Source organism: Phalaenopsis equestris, unplaced genomic scaffold, assembly GCF_001263595.1.
Source record: "Phalaenopsis equestris unplaced genomic scaffold, ASM126359v1 Scaffold207535, whole genome shotgun sequence".
In the NCBI taxonomy this organism is placed as follows: Eukaryota; Viridiplantae; Streptophyta; class Magnoliopsida; order Asparagales; family Orchidaceae; genus Phalaenopsis; species Phalaenopsis equestris.
In genome coordinates this window covers 109,624-112,983 of record NW_018226858.1, presented here as the reverse complement: position 1 = coordinate 112,983, position 3,360 = coordinate 109,624, and positions in this window count along the sequence as shown.

Here is a 3,360-nt window from a genome sequence, read left to right as displayed (position 1 = left end):
TATATATATATTACTACATTAAAACAAAACACTACATTAAAATAAAAAAAGACTTTTTAGTGTCCTTAGGGGGTGTTTGACAGAACACCTTTAATAGGACCTAGTAGTGCTTTCTGACTAAATCCAGCCAAACACCAAACATTGATATGATAAATTTGTGAATTTCATAAAAAACATTTTTCTCACATTTTCACGTTAAATCCTGGTTTTACTAAATATGTGTTTTCGACGAATTTAACGGATTACAAGTTATTCGAAGGAAACAACCGTGGTGCCCATGTCGTCATCCTTGTCGCATAGTGCTGCATTCGGTCTATTTAGTGCAACAACTACATTGTTGAAGTCTCTGCTCTAAGTGTATTACATCGACATTCTCTTCGTGGATCAGTGCTTTCATTTTCGTCGTTTATAAGGTTTGCAAACTGGTCCCCACAGCTAAAAAGTGGAATATGCAATGAAGGATTTAAGTGGGTTTCTTTTCTTATCATTCAATTACAGTGATGAGTTAAAAAAAAATCATATTTGGAAATTTTTGCTTATGTTTTGCTCTTTGTTCATGACCTCAATGTCTTCTTTTCTTTTTTCTCCTTTTCCGCATTTATGATCTATCACTTGATCTAAATTTCTTTTACTAATTGAAAATCAGAGATGTGGTCCTTTTCCCCTCCTTGTAAAGTGTGAGATATTTAAATTATGTTTTGAAAATTGCTTCGGACATATAGTTGGATTCAACTATCTTTACTGTTTAATATCAAGTTTTTCCATTAATTTCTTTTAAAAAATCTATTAATGATTCACATAGAGAGTTATTCTTGTTTTTTATTTCTTATCTTAAATTGCAAATATGCTTGTTTAAATTAGCTTACTTCTTTATTAGTCTTTGCATACTTCATTTTTTCATTTGTTTTCATCAAGAAAAAGACCAAAAACATTTACCATCTTTAGTTTACATTTCATATGATATCATTATGTTGCTTACGGAATCTTGTACATTGATTTGTGTTACATCAACTCAATTAATCTAAATAAATTGTTTGGGTTCTTATTTTAAAATTGACCTTAATTGCTTAATTAATTTTGTTGTACTAAGGTTGCAAATTGAGGTATAAGATCATTGAGAATAGATGCTTATACCGACTGGACCCAAGTGATGTTTTTTTTTTTAAACTAGGGCTAATTGAATATGAGTAACTCTGAAGAGGTTGTTAGCAATGACAATCCTACTACCAATGATAAACGTGACAATATAATTATTCATAAAAAAAACAAACCATGACAACACGAAAACTAACATTCTAAGTGATAATGAATTGTAAATGTCAATTGTATGCAACATCTCAGATACGTTACACAAATAAGAGAAAATAAAAAAAAAAGTATTACTTCTTCACTAATCTATAAACTTAAAATGATCATAATAATGATTTTACTATGAACATAGTTTTTTTTTAATGTTTAACATGTTGCAGTGATGAAGAAATTTCTAAAAGAAAATTGGCCCGCGGGCCTAGTTCAAAATCGTCCTCTGATGAAAAATATTTCCATCCAGAAAAATATTTCCATCCATAATGTAAAGCAAAATAATTCCACTGGATTTGTCAAAATGGCTTGAAGAATGCAATATTGTTCTTCAGATATCCTGCTCGAACAATTTCAATGTGGACATATGATAGAAGGTAGAATAAGGAGGATTATTGAGTTTTCTTTGTCGACGTATTAACTAAACAATTAGACACCACTTATATTGAACCAATGGTTATGACTCGCTTCAAAAAGATGAAAGCGAATTTTCGAGCAATGTAGTAGTTGTCAAACCAGGTTGGTTGGGGTTGGGATGAATATATGCACCTACCAATTGCAACTGATGAAATTTGGGAAGAAATTATAAAGGTAAGATGTCATACACGTGGAATATTTTGAAATTAATGAGTTTTATGGCAAGTATTTTGAAAATAAAAATTTGTAAGTTAACCAAAGTTGAAACGCTATCGGAGGAATCATTTCCACCAATATGATATTTTTTAAACTATTTGTTATCAAAATATTACAACCAGTGTTGGAGCAATTGATTCCAGCCCCGACAAAAATAGAGAAAGTTACTATGACGATTGATGAATTTATGACCATGAATAGAGTAAGCTATGTAGATGAGTTGGATGGGTCAGGTACAAAACCATATGTTCAATTAGACAAGGATGTCAGCATGCGAGAAGTATTTGGTCAATCAAGCGGTAGCAAATGATCAAACCCAAGAATCCATCACAACAAACAAACTACTAAAAGAAGAGGAGATATATCAAACTGGAATGTGTTATATTAGGCAGTTAACAAAAACGTAGAACTATTTCAACAATGGTGTGAGTGTCACTCTCTATTCATATCCTTTGAATGTTAGTCCAAACTTTACAGCATTCCAAACATTTCCAATGAAGTTGTAATTATGGTGCATGAAGCATTAAAGGTGGACGAAGTCGATATAGTTTTTTTCATGACAAGGGATGGGTTGTAGTTATACCATTTGATTGAATGTCTTAGGTGTGCTTGTTCAATCTTCATTTTATTGTATCTTTCTGTAAACAATTGTTATTTCTTTATTGTATGCACTTCATGTTTTTCATTATGCAAAATAATGCTCTGAGTGGTATTTGATAGATTATTTGAAGGTGTTTCCACCAAAACTCCTATCTATACACCTAAAGTTTTTTTCTCCACATTTATACATCTTAAATTCATTGGTATGTACGTAACTCTTTTATAAAGAAGATGTATTTGATAGAGTTTTTCATTATGCAAAATAATATTATCTTTGAGAGGTAACATCTTACATTCGTGCTACCTTCATTTGTTTTTTCATTTTTATTTTTGGGCTATTACATGCATCTCTCTCCAACACTGCCATTTACTTAAGTTTCAATACTTTGGTGGCACATATTATAATGTTTGATTCATATGCTTCAACTTCGCAATACAATATCTATCATTCATAGCAAAAAATTCATTAACTCCTTGAAGCTTGTTGAATGAAATCCAGGGAATTACACATTTAGGCTATAACTCAACTTTAGTTCATAAAAGCACTTGCAATACGATGCAAAAAAATAGAGTCAAATGACATAAGTTGAGCTTTTACATATAAGAGCCGAGTTCATATATTATGTGCAATCCAATGCAATAAACAATGTTTTCCCTTCTTTGAAGTTTGATCTACATACAAACAACTCATTTTTTATGCATTTACATATCTTACACTTAAACTTCATTTCTTACATACATGTCTTTACTTCCCTCCAAGCACAATTTTTTCTCTTACAATGTTGAGCAGCTTAAAGTATTATATTCATGATATAATAGATTTTTTGT